At 40.2% G+C, this 24,236-nt stretch overlaps 1 protein-coding gene across 5 annotated transcripts in view; it reads left to right on the plus strand.

Annotated features, from left to right (window-relative positions):
- Positions 1-982: 982 nt before the first annotated feature.
- LOC142651776 (poly(rC)-binding protein 3-like) overlaps positions 983-24,236 on the plus strand; it is a 709,653-nt gene continuing 686,399 nt past the window's right edge. For all 5 annotated transcript variants that reach the window (XM_075826860.1, XM_075826859.1, XM_075826852.1 and 2 more), the window contains exon 1: positions 983-1,429. The gene's annotated coding sequence lies outside the window, so the exon portion shown is untranslated. The remainder of the gene's footprint in view (positions 1,430-24,236) is intronic.

Genomic DNA, 24,236 nt, shown 5'->3' on the forward strand with positions numbered 1-24,236 from the left:
AAGTTGTGTAATGCCAGTGATTAGTGTGTAATGCCAGTGGTAAGTGGGTATGCTGCCGCTGATTGTATGAGTGTATGTAACTAGAATGTGAGACCTGTATGACGAGAGAGAATGTTACAGTGAAATGTAGAGCGTGTCTAATGCCAGTGGTAAGTGGGTATGCTGCCGCTGATTGTATGAGTGTATGTAACTAGAATGTGAGACCTGTATGACGAGAGAATGTTACAGTGAAATGTAGAGCGTGTCTAATGCCAGTGGTAAGTGGGTATGTTGCTGCTGATTGTATGAGTGTATGTAACTAGAATTTGAGACCTCTATGACGAGAGAGAATGTTACAGTGAACTGTAGAGCGTGTGTATTGCCAGTGGTGAGTGGGTATGCTGCTGCTGATTGTATGTGTGTATGTAACTAGAATGTGAGACCTCTATGATGAGAGAGATTGTGGCAATGAAATGTGGAGGGTATGTATTGCCAGTGGTAAGTGGGTATCTGCTGCTGATCATATGTGTGTATGTACCTGGAATGTGAGTCTTTTATGATGGGAGAGAATGTGGCAGTGAAATGTAGAAGTTGTGTAATGCCAGTGATTAGTGTGTAATGCCAGTGGTAAGTGGGTATGCTGCCGCTGATTGTATGAGTGTATGTAACTAGAATGTGAGACCTGTATGACGAGAGAATGTTACAGTGAAATGTAGAGCGTGTCTAATGCCAGTGGTAAGTGGGTATGTTGCTGCTGATTGTATGAGTGTATGTAACTAGAATGTGAGACCTGTATGACGAGAGAGAATGTTACAGTGAACTGTAGAGCGTGTGTATTGCCAGTGGTGAGTGGGTATGTTGCTGCTGATTGTATGAGTGCATGTACAGTGCCTGCAATGATGTTTTCAGGGCGGATGAGGGATATTAGGAGGCGTGGAGGTGCCAGCCCCTCTCTCCAGCCTGTGCCTCCTCTTTGTGCTGTACGTGCCAGTGTGCACTGAGCTGCAGATCACCAGGGGGACCCGGAGAGCACTGCTGCTGCTGCTGGGGAAGGTACAGGAACAGATAGCAGGAATGTTCTCACTGAGCATCTTCTTGTGGATCTAATCCCTGCTCGGAGAAGACCAGCATTGTGTCACAGAGCCTGGGATCTATTCAGCTGCTCAAACCTTGCATCTGATCACTGTGATAACCCAGGGGGACACCGGATCGCACTTGCTGCTACTGTTCTCTACCTATGAACGAGCCTGTGATATTTTCCACTTTGAATTGGGATTATTCTTCCTGACAGACTTATCCTGCCTCCTTCCCCCACCTCAAGTAGAACTCTACCCTCCTCCTCTTCCTTCATTTCTACTCTTCTTTCCTCCTTGTGTCTTGTCTGTTTAATAACTAAACATCAGCACCAGCCCTTCCTTTCTCCTCTGTGACCCCAGCACCCCCTGTCCAGGTGAGTTGTGTCTTTTCTGCACTTTCTCCTCCTCTATGTGTTCTTATTGCTGTGTACTCTTCTTGCTGTGATGCACAGGTTACATTGTGTTATCCTATGTCATGCCATGCTAGATGTGATGGGTAAGATGATGGGACCTGATAATACATACGTGGTGATTGCAGCTAGCAGTGATCCTGCTCCAATTATCCCAGTACATGTTGGGACCACAGCCCAGCATCTTCACTATCAATATATCTGTGCCTTACAGCTGCCTCTAGACGTTGATTCTGGAAGTTTTTAGGTGTGGTCAACACTTAGGTGTGGTAACTCTGTTTACTGTGATAAGGATCTTCAGCAGTCATCATTAGATTTACTAGATAACATACAAACCCACATTGTGTATATATAGTTACATACTGAGTCTATGGCACATAATGCACGGATATTAGTGAGAGGGCTACGGTATTGATGCAGAGGCTTAATCCAAAGACGCATTTTACATTTATGGAGGTCAAACCTGGGTATAAATAGATGAAAGGACTAGTGATGTATGGATGAGGCAATGGTGAGGATGCCAGGCTTGCATGGGGCTCTATTCTAACACAGGTGCGGAGCAAAGTTCAGCTCTGGTGGAGGAGTCCTGCTCTCTGGGCAGTCAGAGCTTTGCTAAATTGTTTCATGTTATGTTCTAGAAATGAGATAAGAGAGAGGGAGCCATTGAGCAAGTGTCTGTGTAGAGACTGTAATCCCAGCATGAAGCTGCTACAATGTTAAATGAAACGACCGAAACACCAAATACCACTGCTACAGTAGAAGACAGTGTCCTATCTCATGATGGTCTACCCTGGCATTCACATTTATCCATTATGTTTCATACACAGGTTTATTATCAATAGAGTAAGTCTGAGATATATCTGTGCCGGAGCCCTGGGGAGGCTTGTTTGGGTGAACTGTGACCGGCTATACATTACTCAGTATAAAGATGATTAGTGACATGGGGTGGTTATAATCACGTTACCATATACCATCCAATTAAAAATAGCACAAGTGGTCTGGAAATATTTGCTGTGATGTTATATATAGAAATAGAATGCACGTTATGATTTCACAGAGTTCAAAGTCATCCTTACTAAGGTCGGATGGGGATTATTCCCTGAAAAGTAAATGGGGCATATTGCGCTGCACGTACAGTATGGATTGTCACATGGCATTTCATTCATAAGACGGGGAAATGTTTCCGGTGATAAACACTTACCCTGCTATATAGCTATTAGGCTACTGTTGTTGCAGCCTGAATGGACTTGGATAAGAACGTATTACATAATGTTGATTATTCTAGAAAGAAAGGAATTCATTATTTTCAGTTCATTGTAACCAGTAACTTACATTTAATATTTTACACCGAGTGAAATATGCTTTAAACACACACACATGTATGTTTTTATATAACACTTCATTTCTACAGATTATTTATGCTGCATGGAGCTCAGTCATCTCTTAGGGAAGGTAATGCATAACACTGGATACAATTTCAAGATGATTCCATTTCACTATTAGATATGTCTATGGCACAGCTGGCTGCCAAGTCGTGAGCTTTGTAATAAATATAGGTAGCCATAATGTTTCTTGATAAACAGCTTGTGCAATAAAGTCATTTCAGAACCATTTGGAAGGTTTGAAGTTTGCAAATAGTGGCCTAGATTCTATAGAGTGACAACTGAGGAAAGCACAACCCTGATCTGGCACTGCACCCATAGTATTGTTCAGGGAGCTGCTGCTACCTTACCGATCATTTGGGTGGATTGATCTGATTTACAGGATGGCAGTTAGACAATAGACTATACTAGAACTACTTTCATATTGATTTCAAATGGTTCATTGATTCACCTTATTTCATCGGAAATAGAAGTGCGACTGAGAAGTGTATCCACAGTCCACCCGATAATCATTAAAGTTCTTGTAAGGAACTAATTCAGATATACAGCCTATACATTCTATATACACAGATCGTTCCTCGTCTGTATTTTGCCAGTAGACGTACAACGCCACACCCTTATGCTTCCATCTCAAACAGTAGCCTGCTTACAGAGTAAACAACTGTTCAGCAAAACTAGATCCAATGACAAATCGCCATTTTTATGATGGTCTATTCAATAAATAGTTGCCAGTTTAGGCCGCAGACATTTAAAGAGCAATTCTCCTACGGAGTTATTTAGTGTAAATATATAGGATAGGAAGTGATAATTAAAAGCCTTTTTCATGGTCCTAAAATCTGGGACTCGGCTAATTTGTGCTAAAACATAGCACCTGGACACCAATTGTGCAGACCACATCTCTGACTGTTGTGTGGGGGAAGGGTAGTTAGACCACAAAATAGTTGGTGTCTCTTATTTAAGTTTTCTGAAACGTCGATGCGGGAATCATTAACACTGCATGATCTGCACCAACCAATGACAAACTAAATGGCGGAAATTGCTCTGTAATAGATATAGTGGCTTTTTTTCTCTTCTGAATGTAAGACTCCCCACAGCAATTTTATTAATTATTAGATTTTACTAAGTTTATAAGTCTGAAAAACCAAAACTTTTCCTGTTATCAATTAAAATTAGAATCCGTTTATGAGTAGAGTTTTTTTGTGCCTGTGTCTCTATGAAATATCTGTTCTCTGGCTGTTCTGTGTTATCAATGGGATACTAGACTTCCTTGCAACCAATGCAAAAAGATGTGTTCTTTCATTTTTTCACCTGTACTAGAAAAACAAAAGCTAGATTTGCCTTTGGAAAGAGTTTTGGTAATGCAGATCCAAAGATTTGGAGTGCTGTTGTTAGAGACCTTGGTCATTTCTCTCACTAGCACAGCAAGAATGGCCATCTGAGGCCCCCTTCAACCTTCAACATGCCTTCTGTTTAATTTTCTATTATTTAGTTTACCTATTATTATAATAAAAACTGGACTGGACAGTCATTGTTAACCATGAGATACACTAAGAATTGGCAAAGCTAAAGATTTTAAAAAAATAATAGTCTCCCCCTCCTCTCCTCTGTTCCCCCATGGCTCCTCTTCTGGCTCAGACCTTGAGAATTGAGCAGACGCTGGTGAGTGACGTCACCAGCTGTGTCCGCCTGCTCCATTCGCATAGCCTGTAAGTGTAGCAACCATAAAATGAATAAATGTGAACAGCGCCTTACGTTTTGCTTCATTCTGTATTATGAAATTGAATCCCAAATGAATAATTGCACTTTCTTGCATAGCCACTTTACATAACTTGCCTGCCATTCTCATTAATGCGTTATTCTTAGTTATCATGCCAAGTTCTCATTCCATCAATGACTGAGCAGGACTCTTCTTGCTGCTTCCTTCTTACTCAGGTTTACAACCTTGTGTTTCTATACATTATTATAATCCTAATTCTCCATCTGCTACAATGTAATGTGCTATATGCAAGTTTACTGTATACTTCAATATCGTATTCATGAGTAAACAGCAAACACGGAAGCGTGCCTCTATCAGAAGAGCATTTATCAATAGTGTATTTCAACATTGTAGTTCAACCGTCATCATTACTCACTCTGGAGCTATTGTTGCTGTTTTTCAATTTTTTATGCTGCCCAAACATAAGCATATCCACATTTTTGCTGCCCTCACTGAGTATTATAAGTGTTATGTGTAGATGAGGTGTATTTTTTTTGTAAAACTCACAGTTTATTCGGTGCAGAGTTCCCACCGCGCTGCAAGGAAGTGTCTGGCGTATTTATAAGGTGCCGATATCCCCACGCTTCCGCCATTTATTCTCAGTTTTCTCCCTATGCACAATAATAGGTGTATTAGGCCCCATGCACATGACCATAAAAAATTGTCACAATTGCGGACTGCAATACGTTCCGTCCGGTTCTATTGGTCGCGGACACCTTTCCACATCGCTACGGAAGGGTGTCCGTGCCGTAGAACTGTGCCGTGAATTATGGAGCATGTCCTTCTTTTCGATTTTTACGTGCCGTGCTCCCATACTTTGTATGGGAGCACGGCCCTGAAAATGCAGCCCGCGGCCGGCCGTGCTCGCAATCGTGGGCCGTGAATACGGGCACGGCCGTGTGCATGAGGCCTTAGGGAGAAAACTGTATCAGTTCTGGGAAAGGCAGGGGTTATTGTCATGTAATGAACATGCTGCACACTTCCTCACAGCACAAGGCGATCGCTGCACCAAATAAAATGTAAGTTTTATAAAAAAGTTCACCTCATCGACACATAACGTCTATAACGCTGAAATCAGTGTATCTGCCACTATCTTATACTGCTCTAAGTGAGGGCAGCAAAAAAGGTGGTAACAGATGTTCTTTAAAGATGCTCACATTCAGCCAATCAGTTTGAAGGGGCTTACCATTTTTTATGTAAATAAACCTTTATCTCTGTAAAAAGATTGTTTTCTAATATACAGATTTTTTAGTTTTTCGCCCTCAGCAACCAACTACAATCTATTGAACCCTGTCTACAATCTATTGAATCCTGAAGCAAGTATTTGAGTTTAAAGAAATTTAGCATTACAGCGTTCCTATTGAAATCAGTAGGCTGTTCATGTAATGCACAGATGTGGATGGTCCTCCAGAGAGAGGGAGACGCTCTTTGTAGCTACTGACTAATAGATGAGAGTCCTGAATGGGACCCCCCCCCCCATCACTATCAACAAATTTATATCCAAGCTCTCTCTTGCAACAAGCCCTGCTCCTGTGTTGGCCGGACATAATCAGGACAGGATTAACCACTTCCCTTTCTCCGAACTCCTCTTATGATCACTTTCACACAACAGTATTTTAGTCAGAATTTATCGTCAATATTTGTAGGCCAAATCCAGAAGTGGATCCTACACAAAGAAAAAGTATAGCGGAAAGATTTAAACCTCTTCCATGTTTTGGAATGACTCCTGGTATTGGCTTATAAATACTGATGCAAAATACTGTTAAATAAAAAAAACACCCGTGTGAAAGTGGCTTAAAATTGTCCAGGTATGCATACAATATTTAAATAAAAATTTGGTTAATGAGCTCGGACCTCTTGCAATATGTGGCTCTAAGGGAAGGGGGTACTTTTAGTTTAGGAATATGTCACCATACTTAGATGCAGTGGCGGATTAAGTAGACCAAAGGCCCGGGGCTGTTCCACAAACTTGGGCTCCCCTTCCCCACCGCTGCTCTGCCATGTTTTTAGTGAACACCACCTTTCTGAGTGAGCATTGACAAATGCTATTTCCTGACATCGCCTTCCCCCTCGCCATGTTTGTTTTCCCTAACAATCAATGAGGTGTCATTTTTTCCCACATTTTTTTTATGTAACTCGAGCATAAAGCCATTTGTACATTTTATAAGCAATATAGTTCTATATACAGCACCAGAATAAAGCTCATTATATATATACAGCACCAGAACAAAGCTCATTACATATACACAGCAACAGAACAAAGGTCAGTACATATATACAACACCAGAACAAAGCTAAGTACATATATACAGCTCCAGAAACAAGATCAGTTCATATATACAGCACCAGAACAAAGCTCAGTACATATATACAGCACCAGAACAAAGCTCAGTACATATATACAGTGCCAGCACCAAGCTCAGTACATATATACAGTGCCAGAACAAAGCTCAGTACATAAATACAACACCAGCACGAATACAGCTCAATTTAGTGCAACCCCTGCAGTATAGGTTTGCACTAAATTGTATATAGCTCCCAGCATGGCCCAAACAATGCTAAGGATATGCTGGGAGTTGCTGTTTCACAAAAAAATCATACCACCCATCATCTCGCTGCAGATCATACAGTGACTACAGTACTGATTAGAGGCAGAATAAACAATTACATTAAGTGACTCACCGGTGACGATCTCAGATTCTAGTTGTTCTTTTTCTCTTTTTTTCTCCATTCGGTCAAGACCTCTATGATGACTTCTCCCAGCCACAACCATTTCTGCAGTTTGCAACTCAGATGTCTTCAGCTTCTCACTGTTCAAACATTTTTGCACCTATAAACAAAGATGAAGTTACCATGGTGCCAAACACTTAAATATACTTAAATATAATAGCACCATACACTGTCCCTGATTATCATAGCACAATACACTCCACCTCTAATTATAATAGCACCATACACTGTGTCCCACACACACACACACACACACACACACACACACACACACACACGCGCGCGCGCACACACACACACGCGCACACACACACACCGTGCCCCCTGTAGAAAGTGTCCCACATGTAGCCCCCCAAGTAGGTAGTGCTCCACATATAGCCCACCCCTGTAGATAGTGCCCTACATATATCTCCCCCTATAAATAGTGCTCCACATGTAGCCCATCCCTGTATATAGTGCCTCACATATAGCTCCCCCTATAGTGCTCCATATATAGCCTACCCCTGTATATAGCCCCCCTGTAGATATAGCCCACCCCTGTATATAGCGTCCAACATATAGCCCACCCCTGTAGATAGTGCCCTACATATATCTCACGCTATAAATGGTGCTGCACATAGCCCACCCCAGTATATAGTGCCTCACATATGGCTCCCCCTATAGTGCTCCACATATAGCCCACCCCTGTATATAGCCCCCCTGTAGATAGAGCCAACCTCTGTATATGGCCTCCCTGAAGATAGAGCCTGCCCTCTGTAGATAGAGCCCCCTGTAGATAATGTCACTTAAATTTTTATTAGGATAAAAAAAACGAAAACATACTCACCTTAATCCCGTTCCCGCGCAGTCTGGTGTTAATGCAGACTGGCTCTCTTCAGACATCCTCGCGCTGCTTGCATTGTTGAAAGATGCTGACTTACAGGGCAAGTCATTCTACCCTGCCAATCAGCGCCTTTCATAGACGCAAGCGGCATGTCATCGCGCCGCTTGCATCTATGAAAGGCGCTGATTCGCAGGGCACTATGACTTGCCCTGTCAATCAGCGCATTTCAACGATCCAAGCAGCGCAAAGAGGTAAACTCGCTGCTTGAGTCGTTGAAAGGTGCTGAATGTCTCTGGCGCGGAACGTACCTGGCCGTTCATCGCCTACAGTGCAGGAGGGGTGGCGGCGGCTAGTTTCAGTGGCTCAGCCGCACCCTGAGAGACGCAGCAGGCCGCTGTCATGGATGGTGCGCTCCTAACGACCCCCACCATCCCTTTTAGTTGCACCCAGGGCACATGCCCCACCTGCCCCGCTAGCTACGCTCCTGCTTAATCAGGGTTGGGAGAGGGGCAGTACTACAACAGGAGGGTAGATATAGAGGGGCAGTATTACAAGAGGAGGGAAGATATAGAGGGGGCAGTACTATAGGGTGAGGGTAGATATAGAGGGGCAGTACTACAAGAGGAGGAAAGATATAGAGGGGCAGTATTACAGGAGATGGGTAGAGTGAGGTGGGATTACTAAAGGAGAAGGGTAGATTGACTGGCAGTACTACAGCAGATGGAGCAGAGGAGTGCAGATAGAGAGGAGAATAGAGGGGAGGACTACTGCAGGGGAAGGGTGGAAAGGGGGCACTACTAGGGGAGAGAAGCACCGGCTGTACAGATATATGGCTCATTATCTCGTACACAGCTCACCTCTCACCCGTGACCCACAGACTTAGCAGTGGATCGAAGAAGCAACCAGGCTGCTAACTGCGTTGTCACTAAGGGAGCCTGCAGGATGGATCAGCTGAGGAGGACACAGACCTCAGAAGCAGAGAGGCAAGTTTGGAGCATATTGCATGGGAAGCAGAGGAGACTAAGCATATGTTCTAAGAGTTGACATCCATAGATGGTGGGCAGCATTGAACACCGCACTATGTGACAGTGATGTCGGCCGGGATGTTACTATAGTGTGACGTCCTGAAAGGGGGCCGTTCTGAAGCAGCATTTACCCTATACTTAAAGTCTCTCTGGGCCGGCCTCATGACATAATGATCTGACCGGCCTACTGGGAACTCTCCTGTTAGAGCCAATGCCCAATCCACCCCAGCACAGTGCTGGTTGACCACAAATTGTGTATTACAGCTTGATTGTTCAGGGGCAGCAGGCCGCCGTCATGGACGATGCGCTCCAGGCGCCCGCCCCACATTCCCTCTTAGTTGCGCCCGGGGCACATGCCCCACCTGCCTCTCCCCCTAGCTACGCCCTTGGACAGTGGGAATGGTAACACGCATTTGTCTATTATTCCTGTGTACACAGAGATATGTAGAATACAAGGATTACCTACAACAGAAATGTCAGGAGAGGGGACAGATCCCCTATAGATCCAGTGACTCACAAATTACGTCTTCTCTGATGGGAGCCGTTATCTTTTCTTCTCCATCTGACGCAGACCGTTATGGCGACTTCTCCTGATGAGACATCTTTGTCCATCACTTCTGCAGCCATTTCCAGCCTCTATAGAAAAACACAAATTTAGACACCAAGTCCCAAAAACATACATTAAAGGGGATACATTAAACCGCTTTTTATACTGATGACCTATCGATGTGACCGGACAACCCCTTTTACCCAGACTAAAAAATTTGGACCCCAGACTAGATCATAGAATACATACAGACCCCAGACCTTCTAAACTATTGCAGTCCCCAGACCAGACCCCCCCCCTAAACAAATACAGACCACAGAACAAGCACCCTAAATAAATACAGACCCCAGACCAGACCCCTTAATACAGACCCCAGACCTCACCCCCTAAACTAATACAGACCCCTAAATACAGACCCCATAAACTAATATAGACCCCAGACCAGACCCCTAAATACAGACCCCAGACCAGACTCCCTAAATACAGACCCCAGACCCCCTAAATACAGACACCAGACCTCAAACTAATACAGACCCCCTAAATATAGACCCCAGACCTGACCCCTACACTAATAATTACCCCAGACCTGACTCCCTTAAGTAATACAGACCCTAGACCAGACCCCCTATTTGAATACGGAACCCAGACCCCTAAATACAGACCCCTAAATAAAGACCCCCTAAACTAATACAGACCCTAGAACAGGCCCCCTAAATAGACCCTATAAACTAATACACTCCAAAGACTAGACCCCCTAAATACAGACCCCTAAATAAAGACCCCTAAACTAATACAGACCCTGGAATAGGCACCCCAAAATAGGCCCTATAAACTAATACAGACCCCCAGAGCAGACCCCCTAAATACAGACCCCAGACCTCAAACTAATATAGATCCCATAAATAACGATCCCAGACCTCTTAAACTAAGACTGACCCCTAAATATACAGACCCTAAAACCCTTAAACTGATACAGACCCCAGACCACACCCCCTAAATACAGACCACTTAAACTAATACAGTCCCCAAACCAGGCCCCCTAAATACAGACTTCAACACCAGACCCCCTAAATACAGTACCCTAAATACAGACCCCTTAAACTAATGCAGACATCAAATCTCCTAAATACAGTCCCCAAAGCAGGTCCCCTAAATACAGACCCCCTCACCAGACCCCATAAATACAGTCCCCCTAAATACAGACCCCTGAAACAAATCAATCCCCTTATACTTACATAGCAGCTCTCCTCAGTCTTCTCTGTGGAATTTTGCTGCTGATGCTCAAGGTCCTGCAGTCATGTGACCAGCAGGTCTCTAAGCAGTAGTAAGAACTTCAGAGATAAGGTCATGTGACCTTATGTCTAAAGGTCCTTTTGCAGGACATACACAATGCAGTTTCATCGCGGCAAAATCGCGACAGAACTACAATGTACTTTGCGCGCCAAAAACACTGTATGATAATCTGCCATTGCTTCGATGGTTTGCCCCTGTATTCCTAAATGGCCATTGCTCAGCCATAGAACCGTCAGACGTGTTTTTCCCCTGGCTGAGATATGTCATTTTTCTGTGTTTGTTTTTCCGCTTTATATTTTATTTAGTTATTTCTATTTGAAGAAAACAGAAAGAAGCATAGACACTGACACTGCGGAGAGCAGACCGGTAACAGCAGGGATGATTAGCCATCCAAAAACAAAACCAAACCTATTTTTAGACAAATGTAGGTACACCAACAGTTCTTGCTGCTGTGTTCAGAACTCATTTTTATTCTCTTTATTGATTGACCTGTTTTTTTCTTTTTTCTTATTTTATTATTGTGTCTGTTCTTTTATTTTTTGCTGCTGCATTAAACTTCAAATGCATTATTTGAAAAATGGAATTGTCATGGAAACTATAGAGACCTAAAATAAATTCTACTAAGGCACCCTTTCCTATATATTCAGCGATCCGGATAAAGGTGCTACAGAAACACCAGAGGGAAACTGATGCCATACCTAATCCCATACTTTCCTATGAGATAATTCCTTGCATCAGTTGCATCCATTTTCACAACAGATGTCTACCATCGTGGGACAGAAGAATGTTGCATGCAGCTTTTTTTCTGTTCGGCTATAGACGCCGATTTGGTGCACAAAGTGCACAAAATCTCATCAACTGTGTCCAGCTCAGGCTAAAAACAACTGGTCAGATGCAACAAAGATTTGTGAACCCAGCCTTAAGGGTATGTGCACACGATAAGTGTCTTTTACGTCTGAAAAGACAGACTGTTTTCAGGAGAAAACAGCTGCCTCGTTTCAGACGTAAAAGCTCCTCCTCGCATTATGCGAGGCGTCTGTGACGCTCGTAAATCTTGAGCAGCTCTTCATTGACTTCAATGAAGAACGGCTCAAATTACGTTGCAAAGAAGTGTCCTGCACTTCTTTGCCGAGGCAGCCAATTTATGCGTCGTATGTGGCAGATGTTTGCCAACGCATTGTAGCTCTATTTTCAGGCGTAAATCGAGGCATAATACGCCTCGTTTACGCCTGAAAATAGGTTGTGTGAACCCAGCCTAAAGATTGTATATTTATACTTGCATCTGACCTTGCAAAATCAAATAAGTAAAGGTGCTTTCGTGGTAACATGTAAAACTAACTGAACAGAACATGAAATTGGTTTTACAGGCTTTAAGAATATTGAAAGAGAAGCTCTGCTGGTAATTTTAAACTAAAATCTATTTATTTGAAAAAAATTGTCACATGGACAGAGACTGAATTATAACGGCACTGTATAAATGCTTGGGCAGAACAATACTCCAATTTTTGGTGCCCTATTAGATATGACGTCTGTTTCAGAAGGCAGTGGCACGCTATCAGCCCCAGGATTAATATTAATGAAGAAGATTTGTGAATGATGTGATGAAGATTGACTCACCAATTAATGGAAGAATTTTATAGCTGCAGCAGCACTCACTGACAGCAATGGCTGCCTGTGCTTGCCTAACTAACACACTGACATTGACTCACTCCTATCTCTCTCTAAAATCTGTCTCTATCGAATTATTGTAAATCTAAATATATATTCTCTTTTACTCACTATGAGACATTATCACTGACACTAATCTACTATCTATCTGCAGCATTATTACCTGGTTAAATTTGTGTAGTATCGATTCACTCATGTCTTCTAGCATTAATATTTTTGTTACGTTAACCATTCAAATTAATTAGAGAAATTATTTAGAAAAATAAAAAGGAATAAGAAAAAATATATTATGCAACATACCACTGCTGAAGGATAGCTAACAGTAAACTGCATTTGTTAGCACACAACCACTTACCGTACATTAAACTAGAACCTTGGTGGGCATCTTTAGGGATGAACCTGTAGAGAACAAACTAGTAATTTTTTGAATATTTTAGCTTTTCAGATCACTCTTTAAATGAAAGTCTCAAATGCAGGATTTAGAACGGAATCTCCTTCACTTTATGATGTCTGTTTCTGTGGTTAATGGCCATTTCTGTAGAATGTACAGATTTTAATTGAATGTAGAACTTTTCATTCAGTGTCATTCTAACAACGCATTGCGCCTGTTTTAGAGCAGCATATTTGACATTTTAATTTACAGTGGAGTGATAATGCCATGGTTTATTTTTATAATATCTTTGTAAACCTAGAGAAACTAAGAGAAACCCATGTAAGTTAATGGTGTTAGTGTTTGAAATATGATGGACTTACTTTGCTGGAGCCGGCAGCCCATATGTCAGTGCCTGTGATAATCCCGTTGTTAAAGGTAGCAATCCCTTTTTCCCATAAACTGTTTTAGGCGCAGATTATACTTCCATCCTGTGTAGAGAGTCAAGGTGCAGCCTGTTATTCATTCACATCAAACTTAGAACAGCATAACGCAAACTTAAAAAATTGAGCAGGGACATTCTAATGACGTCCTGACTTAGAAATTGAAAGTTGACTATTTCAATTAGTGGATTTTACTATGTAGAGGAACAAAGTATATCAACATGTAAGTCTTAAATTACAGAATTATAGGCAGGGGCTGGATTTTCTTTTAACCTTTTGGTGTACTGTCATAGTACATGTGGTGAAACATGCATTGTATTATTTTATTTCAAGGCAGTCCCTGAGAACAGATTTAATGGAGGAAATCTGACTGTTTATTTACATGGGACACTGATCAAGGCAACCAGGATGCCTGGTATGGATATATACACTGAAGTCAATGAAGATGACTCTCTAGGGAGCCTGTCTGTTCAGCATCCGTGTGCTGTGCGTGGTTTTCACACACCCATTGACTTCAATGGGCGCGTAGGTGCCTGAAAATGCCCCAATATAGGACATGCAGTGAGTTTCATGCAGCGGACTCTCGCTGCGTGAAAACTCCTACATGCGTGAACAGCCCCATTGAAATCAATGGGTCCATGTGCTGCATGATATCCATGCACAGCACACGGACGAGATTAACGTTCGTGTGAATGGGCCCTAATAGAATGACGATCTCTACTGAGGGCTTGATATAAGTAATAAAGCAGTGATCAAGTTGTTTTTGGGTATGTTAGAATTAGCACCTTTATGTTATACTGTATATACAGACAGAATTGTGGTCAAGATCTTTCCATAGACATGTACTGCTGGAAGAATATGCATGTTTATTTCCATAAAGCAGAGGTATGTAGTCAAACAGCTCTATCACCCGAAACAATGGAAATCAACTGAAAGAAATATTATTATAATAATAATAATAATAATAATAATAATAATAATAATAATAATGCAAAATGTCTTCATTGTCCAGTTTCAGAAAATGTATGTTATATTTTGTGTTATTAAAAGTAATACTATTTTCCAATATACTTTCTATATTAATTTCTCACGATTTTCAAGATCTCTACTTGTTCTTCAGTAGGAACCTTAACTGTTTACTTCCAGTGGATAAATTGATGTCCATGTGATGGAAACACAGGTGCCCAGTTCGTTAGAAGTCACAGCTCTTAAAAATAAGTTCTAATAACTTTTCCCATAGAATAACGCAGTGGTTTATAGTAACTCGGCTACATTTTTCCACCTAAATTGGTCCATATGGGGTATAGAACCACTGCAAAGTGCCCTAAATGTAAGTACTTATATGCACATCTTTCCCACTTGTACTGGAAATGTCCAAAACTTTGGCGATATTGGCAGTTGTTACGGAAGAAATTAGGCAGGTGATGGGAGTGGAGGTGCCTATGGACCCCACTCTGATTGTTTTAGGAGATTCCACTAGTTTAAAGGTAACGAAATGTGGCTCAATAGTAATTTTGAGAGTGTTATTAATTGCTAGAATCACATTAATGCAACGGTGGATATCATCTGAGGTTCCCACAATAACTGACTGGGAAAAAAGCTAATACAAGGCACAGAGTTTAAAAAAAAAAATTACATCAGAGTAAAAATCAAGTTCTCAAATTTGATGCAATATGGAATACGTAGACGGTGCATTTTAAAATATGATTGGTTTTTTTCTCTTCTTTTTTTTTTTCTTTCTTTCCTTTCGCGGTCTGGTGGGAGGTGGGGGGATACGGGGGGTTATAAACAACTGTATAATGGAATGGCTTATGTAATACCAATTTTTGGATGTTGTTGATATATAAAATAAGAATTAATTAAAAAAAAGATTGAATCGATGAGGATTCAGGAGTCAACCATTACATGTCAAAAATGTTATAAATATTAGCCGAGATGGCATGTAATAAAGTATGTCTGATATTGGGAACAGTCCAATTTGTTTTTCACTTTATTAGTACATATGTTGATGATTTTCAACTAAATTTCCATATGTGACCATGGTAACATAAAATGATATTTGATATACATTTTCATATGTTCTAGATTAATGACAATCTGCATACCAGATCTGGAGGAATTGAGATATATTCTGTGGCATATAATATTTTAAATATGGTTAACATAGTCCTTTAGTGCGGCCATAGGTCAGCACCCCTTGATTATGGTGCTTCAAATACCTGATGCATAACACAGTGGTAGACTAGTGCACATCGTGGATGTTGGCGTCTTGGTTACCTGGGAGACCGGGTTCCCGTGACAGGGGATCGGTCGTCCAGGGTTGATTACCTTTGGGGTTGAATACAAAAGCCAATTTATATTTCCTTTTTTTCAAATATAGCCACATGTACTCTACAAATATATAATTATGTTGCTATGATATAATACACTTCTGACAGCTCAGGCCTTATATGATCGCTAGAGGTGCAGTGGTTTCAATTACGCATGCGCAGTCTGTTTAGACTTGCGCAGTTATCTATTGTGGAATAGACACTGCCCTTATGAGCTATGGGATTTTGTATATTTGGAGCGCATATGCTTTGTTCCTAGACATGCGCAATAGAGTAATCCAGAAGCGCCGGAATATGGCGCTTATTTTGAAACATGATGGGTGATACATGGATCCTTGATGATGAACATATAAATACACACAAATGTAAGTTGTATAGATTGATTACATCATTATGTCTTATTGTAGAATATAGTGTGAATATTGTTTCTTGTAGCATTGTCACTTTATTACACTGGTCACTTTATTTTCTATGTAATAGTTACATTGTATTTTTTTTTATATGATGTATTATAATCAATTTTAACACTGTGTGAAATTGGAATTAAAAAAATAAAAATAAAAGAAGAAACAGCCCTGATACACATTGTGTAACTGTAACCATCCAAGCTTCTGTGTGTCCATCACATGACCATGGACAGAATTTCATTGACTAGAAGTAAACAATGAATGTTTCTACTGAATAACAACAAGCAGAGATCTTAAAAACGTTGAGGAATTCATACAGATAGTATATTGGAAAACTTTAATTATACAAAAAAAAATAACATAAATTGCAGAAACCTGACAACCCCTGTAATTTCCCCATTCTTTACAATTGTGCACCCTACCGCCACTTTAACTGTTCCATCCTTCAATCTTAAAACCAACAAGGCTGCGTCCTCCCAGCAATATTTTAAGAAACTGAAGAAAATGGGACTAACAAAAGTGCATGATCTGGTAGACCATCAAAACTGTCACAATCAGGTAAACAGTGATTAAAGCCTTAATCCTTGAAACATAGAAGAAAATTGAGCTCTACTCTTGCTTCAGATATGAAACAATCTACAAATCTTCAAGTTTCTGTTTATTCTTTTACTGTGTGAAGACAACTTAACACTACGAGGATGTGTAACTGTCAAGAAGCCAACACTGAGAAAAAGGAAATAGGTAAAAAAAGAAATGTGCTCTAGAGCACCAAAATGAAACATCTGAAAAGTAAAATAAAGTTTTATGGACTGATAGGTCTGAATTTGAAATCTGTAGAAGTAACAGAAGGTAGTATCTATGCCACCAAAGCAATGAGACGCTTTGGATGATGTCAACAACAATAAGACAAGCATGGTGGAGAACCAGTGTTAGTTTGGGGATGTAGAACATCTGTAATTGGTCATTTATTTTTCATTGAGAGGATCATGAATGCTGATAAGTGCAAAATATAATATATCGCAATACCCTCTGGAAAAATACCTCTTCCCAAAAAATTCAATCTGCAATAAATGCAAAGTATAGATACTGAAAAAAATGGGTCGTTTTTAGTTGTTGAGTCTTTTGCAGAATTTTCTCTTAAATATACATTTCATGCTTTTCCCTTTGATGTCGTAGAATGACGTTGTACAGTGTTGTACCACATTGACATTTTATGCTTTATTAACACTTCACATTCTTATTTCTTCTTTTTGTCTTGAATAATCGGGCAAGCATTCAGCAAGGTGCTGCCCAGAGGTTCCGTCTCATGACATTTCCACTGTTGTGAATTGGTGAATAATAAGTCATTTTATGTCATCCTACTCATAGTAAGTCAATCATATGTTCTCAACCAGCTTCAGGATAGGGGCAGTTGTCCAACAAAATTTTAATACACAGAATGACTAAAAGTTTTTCATTCTCTCAAAGTGTGTGCTGTCTCTTGAACAACGCACTCTAAGATGCTGTATATCATAAATAGCTGGCACTGAAATGACACAACTATTCAAGCGCTGTGCTTCTTATTCAGCTATAAATATTGGTAAAGATAAACTGTGGACAAATCTTAGCTCCAATAATGCAACACCATCACAAGGTAAATATAAAATTTATGGTTTATTATACTGTACTCACAAACTGTGTGTACGTAGAGATACAAAGAAGGAAGCGTGCATTACATCATGCATGTGGGGTCTAATTTATGTTTGGTGTATTCTGGGTTCTGCCTCAGAGGAGCATACAAATGGTGATACTCGAGTCCAACCCCGCCAGTCATCTGTACCACTCTGGAATCCTGATATCTAGCAGGAATATAGTAATGTTTCTCCATTCTTCCATTGGAGGTATTGATAAAGTTATCTATTAAGTCTGATATGCTTCACTTGAAAGAGTTGCTAATTCTGCCAACTCACAGTGCAATCGTACCGGTGGGATGAGTGCATGAGAAGCTCAGTGGTCAAGTAAGCCATTAGGAAGATGACTGTTGACTTATAATACCGCTGTTAATATACTGCATTGATAGCTTTAGTTCACTAACTTCTGCCTATTTGATACTCTGTATAAACTACATCAATTGTGATATAAAATGCCACCAATGGTACTATTACTTGACTTTTACACATTGCCATATTTTATCATAAAACATTGTCATGCCACTTTTCTATCTAGATGAAACAAATAAGCCTATTTCCATAGCATAAGTGTTGAAAACGAAGTAAACAAATATGGCAACTAACAAACAGTATGGCCCCATGCACACGACCGTGCTTTTTGCGGCCGCAAATCCCCCAAAAATCCACGGGAGAATTGCGGCCCTATTCATTCCTATGGGGCCATGCACACAACTGTGGTTTCCACGGTCTGTGCATGGCCCAGGAGCCTGGACTGCAGAAAGAACGGGCATGTCTTATTACAGCCGTGTTCTGCGGTCCAGGTTCATAGTAAATAATGGACACGGCCATGTGCTCAGCCTGCGATTTGCGGGTGGCTCGCGGGTGATACTCCACTGCTGGCCGACCCGAAAATCACGGCCGTCCACATGGCTACGTGATGTGGACGAGGCCTATGTTCTCAAGGTAGGTATTGTTCAGTCTGTGGTGTCATTTTCTTTTATTCTCTTTCCCAGTCAAACTCCCTATTGTATGTGGAAATTGTCATTTGGGGGTTATTAGAGATATGGGAGTAAGCCGTGATTGTATTGATAAAGCAAATGTTTATGTTTTCTGATTTAGCAAAACTTCATAGTCAAATTGATACAGTGTTTAATATTATTAAATAAATCTGCAATATTCAAAGAACAATTTTATGTATATTAAGATGCTTTTTAGTTTCATTGGTCTTGATATGTAAAATAAATAATATATAATAACAAATAAATAATAATAAATACCAACATTTTTGCTATTATATAATCGGAGAATGCTGCTGTAAAGTTTAAATAATATATTATTCCTTGATGAATTTCTGAAGACACACTAGACTTATTTCCACTCAATGCAAAGTCCTGCAATAAAATAAAGAGGATTAAAAAGGTAAAGTCTCCATCTCAAGTGCTGATGAATTATAGTTCAATTATACGTCAATAACCTAATATCTAATTACAAATACTGAGATCTTCCATGATTTATGTCCTATTGAATGGTAAAAAGATGCCACAAGTGTATATAATGCAAAGTATACATGTTTAATTCTCTTATCTTCAAAAATGATATTGCTCTATAGAAAATAATATGCATCATTAGCTTTTATGCTATATGCCAAACTGAGTGGTGAAATGCTAGACTGTGTTCATTTTGTGCTTACTGCTGAAATGTTGAATGCTGACCTATATTAGGAAAGACATTACAAAAAAGAACAATTTAAATGTTGATTGTTGCAGTTTCGCTGCATTAAGTTAATTTTGTCTCAGTTTCTAATTTGTCACGCTATGAAATTAGAGGAAGTTCACTTTAAAGTAGTGGTGCAACAATTTAATTCTTCTTTATTCTAAGTAATATTTACACTGAATGTGAAGTAGATAATACATAGCAGTATGAATTTAATTATAAAAAAATAAATATGTGAAAAACACAGCAGGGCAAAGAAGTGTTTTCATGATCAAGGGGTTTGTTTCTCCATTAAATATTGTCCCTGAATTTATTCATTTAGTGCCTGTGGTATACATTAGATTGTATGAAACGATTGATCATTCTTCATGTAGTCACTGACTGTATATGTTTTTGTTTATTTTTTATATTTAGGTATTTGTTCCAAACTGCATGGCCAATTGTAAATGCCCTTTTACACCAGCCGATGATCAGGCAAACAAGTGCATTTTCGAATGCTCGTTCTCGATCGTTGGTCTGTGTAAAGAGGGCCGCCATCTGCCATACGCTTGTTTGCCGGCTGATCGGATCTTTTATGCTCCCTATAAAATGATCGTTTGTCAGCAGCACATCTTCCCATGTAAACAGGGGATGGGCTGTCAACAAGAAGGAAACTGTGTGGTGACAATCATTGCTCCATGTTATTATAAATGTTCAACGCTCTTTGACGGGCAGAAATCTGTCTAAAAACCACCTTTAGTTAGCATAAAAGGTGCATAAAATCAAGTATGCAGTTTACATAGACAAAATAATTCAGTAAAATAGATGTCTTTCATCAAGACTTCATAGATAAAGAATGTTAGATGAAGGGGTAGTAAGGAAGAGCTCAGTGACTTTCAACTTGTCACTGTCATAGGATGCCATCAAGTCAGTTTACTCCTGTAAGAGCTGTTAGAGTTAACAGAAAGTGCTATTATATGGAGTGGAAATGTCTAGGAGCATCAATAACTCATCTCAAAACTGTAGGCCACACGATATGGAGCCAACAATTGCTAAAGTGATCAGTGCATAAAAATCATCTTTCCTAAGTCGTATCACTCATTATTATAGGGACACAAATAGTTTGTCAACTGGTTTCCAAGGCATAGCAGCTGCATAGAAGCTTGAGATCCTTAAGCACAACACCACATATTGACTTTAGAGGGGTTAAGTACATGGACATTGGTGTCTTGGAAACGCTTTCTCAGAAGTGATCAGTCACACTTCAACATCTAGCAGTCTGATGGGTGAATCTGAGTTTGGTTTCTGCCAAGTGGATGCCTCGTGCTCAGTTGCTTTATACCTACTGTAAAATTTGGCGAAGGAGTAATAGTAATCCTGGTGTGTTTTTTAAGTTTTAGGCTGTACCTTTTAGTTCCACTTAAAAGAAATCCCAATGCAACGGCATGTAATGAAATTCTAGAGATGTAAGTGCTACCATATTTGTGACAACAGTTTGGAGAAATCCATTTTTGTGTTTTAGCATAACAACAACCAGTGCCCAAAGTCCATAAAAAGGGTTTTGCTGAGTTTTGTGCGGAAAACAGGGACCAAAATGCAACAAGCCTTAACCTCATCCACAACAAATGCCATTGAGATAAGGCAAAATGCCCATTGTGAACAAGGCCTTATCGCTCAACGTCAATGCCTGACCTTACTAAAGGGTCTTTTACACCTGCCGTTGATCGGCACTCGTTTGCTCCTGTCACACGGAGCTATGTATGGGGACGAACGGTCGTTACTCCGATCGCTAGTCCCCATACATTATTATAATGTCGGCAGCACGTCTCTGTTTACATAGGGAGATGTGCTGACGACAACGATAATATTTCACTTTTATAAAACGATACAATCAGCAGATTATCCGGCATTTGCTCGTTCATCTGCTGATCGCTGCCCAGTTTACACAGGGCAATTATCGGCAATGAGCGTTCTATGAACGCTTGTCTGCCCGATAATCGCCCAGTGTAAATGCGCCTTTAGGCTCTTGTGGCTGAATGGACACAAATTTGAAGCCATGCTCTAAAACTTGATAGAAAGTCTTTTTAAAAGAATTGAGGCTATTCTAACAGAAAAGTCCATATTAATGACCATGGCTTCGATATATAAAATATATACTGGATAGACTGATTTTTTTATGTAGCACCAACATATTCTACATCGCTGCACAGAGATTGTCATAATTTATATCAGTCCTGGTCCTTTATGGGCTAAAAGAACTGAAAAAACACACAATAGCGCAACATAGGGCGTTATCCAATTATTAAAAAGGGTTATTATACGTATAATTGTGCTTACCTTATGTTGTTGTTCATGGGGCACAACATCCTATGATGCTGTGGTTCAGCTGCTGCCTGTCATTAATGGGAGACACAATCTAGTTTTCCTATCTTAGACACACATTTGTGACAATTTCATAGGAAAACTGATAATTCTTAAGTATATACATCCTAAGGGTCTTGTTGCCCATATTAGCCAGTCTGAGTGTTTATTTTAATTTACATTTTTTGAACTGCACTAAAAAAAAACTAAAACATGAATTCTGGATGAAACAGTTTTGATTCATTAGATCCCATATGACTTACTTTTTCACACATGTCCTTTCATAATGGCATATCTTGTGTTGCATAATGACAGCAAAATCTGTTATGTGTTATTGTCACATCTAATTTTAGGAATTGGTGGATACTTAAAAAATGTTAATTATTTTAACTTATAAAACAACAGATTCAGTGAGGGTGTTTTTCATTTTCAAAACATTTATGAGTGATTTAATAGAACTGGACAACTAATAAATGATCATTCAAACAAATAAAGAATCAAACTTGCTCATTGTGCAGTTTAACCTATGTGATTCCAAATTCTGTATTTTAAATGCAGCAAGAAAGAGTAAATGTCTGATCATCTGGCATTAGTAGTCCAGAAATCGCCGAACGTATCCATAGGCCCCCATTCACTCAGCGTATGCCAAAAGAATGCCCTTGGCCAGTTTGCGTCAGCTGTATAGAATAGCATAGTAGACTATGCTATTCTATATAGAATGGGGTGTAGTTCAAGGCTCATGTACCTCAGTACAAAAGTCCTTCTTGGACTTCTGTCCAGCAGACAGGTATGAGGAAAGTTTGAGCTTGATGGACAAATGTATTTTTTCAACTTAAATAACTATGTTACTATGTATTTGCTAAAAAAAAAAAAACCTCAAAGGCCACGTTCAGACGTGGCGGAATTGCTGTTGAATTCCGCTGTGGACAGTCCACAGTGGAATTATGCAGCAGCCGTTTTTACATTTGTTTCTATACATTTTTAGGAAACTTAGTTGCGGACGTTGCGGAAAATAACTGTGCGGAAATTAGGCTGCAGTGCAGAAATTCCCCTCCGCGGCATGCACATTATTTTACTGCGGATTTCCGCCTTTGCAATGCAAAAACTGAAATCTGTGGCAAGTCCGCTGTGATATCTGCAATGTCTGAATTACCTGTCAAATATGCAAATGTTGGTGCAGATTCGTTGTAATTTCCCCGAATCTGCACCAACATTTGCAGCGGAAAAATTCTGCCATGTGTGAACGTGGCCATACACAGCACAAAGTATGACCTAACAAATGACCTTTGCTTCATGTGCATGCTCATACATGTCACCTGCATGCAAACTGCAAAGTAATTACCAAGCAAAGGCCCCTATTAAGTCAACATAAAGGCTATGTAAACCATTGTAGCCTTTTTTTAATTTAATGTATGGTTTTAGTGGGTTTTTTTTTTTAAAAATCTGGACTGATGGCTTGGCTGACAGCTGCTGGTGTGTGCCTCTGACACACAATATAACCAGATACCAAACAAATCCAAGTTGATCAGCATACATGAAATACTATAAAAGGCTGCAAAGGTTTCCATAGTCTGTAAGATAACTTATTTTCATACATTTTACACAAGCTCCTAAACATTCTCCCAAGTACATTATCACAGCATAAAAAACTGGTAGAAATGTTTCTTTTCAGAACACTTATGAATTTATTAGAAAATGAATAAACACTATAGCCAAAAGTTTGTGGACACCGGAACATCACACCTATATAAGCTTGTTGGACATGCCATTTCAAAATCATGGGCATTAATATAGAATGGGGCCCTCCTTTTGCAGCTATAACAGTCTCCACTACAAAGGCTTTCCCCAAGATTTTGAAGTGTTCCTATCAGAATTTGTGCCCATGCAGCCAAAAGATCATTTGTGATGTCAGGCACTGATGTTGAACGAAAAGGTTTGGCTCACATTTGGAGTTCCAATTTAGCCCAAAGGTGTTTACTGGGGTTGAGGTCAGGGCTGAGTCAAGGCCACTCGAGCTCCTCCACACCATGTCTTTATGGACCCAGTTTTGTGCACAGGGGCACATCTATTCTGGAACAGGAAAGGGCCTTCCCGAAACTGTTGCCACAAATGCCGATGCTTTCTGTATGGCGACGTATAATTGGTAATATTCTCGTTTGGTCGCCATACAGTTTGCATATTGTCGGCAGCCCATCCCCTGTTTACAAGACGAGAGATGCTGCCGACAACGATTATTTTTAAGGCTGCATCAAATATGTAATCAGCCGACAAAGAGCGTTTGCTCGTTTGTCGGTC

The sequence above is a fragment of the Rhinoderma darwinii genome, chromosome 5 (genome assembly GCF_050947455.1).
Source record: "Rhinoderma darwinii isolate aRhiDar2 chromosome 5, aRhiDar2.hap1, whole genome shotgun sequence".
Taxonomy (NCBI): domain Eukaryota; kingdom Metazoa; phylum Chordata; class Amphibia; order Anura; family Rhinodermatidae; genus Rhinoderma; species Rhinoderma darwinii.